Here is a 461-nt window from a genome sequence, read left to right as displayed (position 1 = left end):
AGAACTCAGGCTAGTAGGGAACTTTAGTTTAGTTTAGCTTAGGATGGTCTTGTTTACAGTAGGTTGCTAGTATCCAATAAAACATGTCTTGTCTAATATGGAATTAAAGCATTTTTGTTGAACTCTCAGTGCTACTGAAGTTCCAGGAGCTTATTGGTTATTTCACTTCTACGGAAAATAAATACACAGCAATTCCTGATTCCTTAAGTGTTAGAAAGGGCAGAGAACAATCTACAATCTCCAAACATATGCACATGTTAAATGCCTCGCTGCATGGCCGTTTGGAGGGAGCTGAAGGGTGTGCAGCAGGTTTTAGGGAAGGCTAGCGGCAGGTTGGGCACGGGTCACGCAGGTTCCCGAGCACCTCCTCCTTCGGCTCCGTATGCGGGAAGCGCCTTTGTGAATCAAAGTCTTGATCCTGCATAGACGGGGGAGGGCTCGGCATCGATCTGCTCCGGAGG

The 461-nt window shown here is 46.9% G+C and overlaps 1 long non-coding RNA gene across 1 annotated transcript in view; it reads left to right on the top strand.

Moving 5' to 3' along the window:
• Positions 1-134, top strand: part of LOC145656948 (uncharacterized) — a 32,216-nt gene extending 32,082 nt beyond the window's left edge. The window contains exon 3 of the long non-coding RNA XR_014122628.1: positions 1-134. This exon is cut by the window's left edge and continues 543 nt beyond it. This is a non-coding gene — a long non-coding RNA (uncharacterized LOC145656948).
• The last annotated feature ends 327 nt before the right edge of the window (positions 135-461 follow it).

The sequence above is a fragment of the Electrophorus electricus genome, chromosome 3 (assembly GCF_041902795.1).
Source record: "Electrophorus electricus isolate QZ-2024a chromosome 3, ASM4190279v1, whole genome shotgun sequence".
In the NCBI taxonomy this organism is placed as follows: Eukaryota; Metazoa; Chordata; class Actinopteri; order Gymnotiformes; family Gymnotidae; genus Electrophorus; species Electrophorus electricus.
This window is presented reverse-complemented; position numbering and strand designations above follow the sequence as displayed.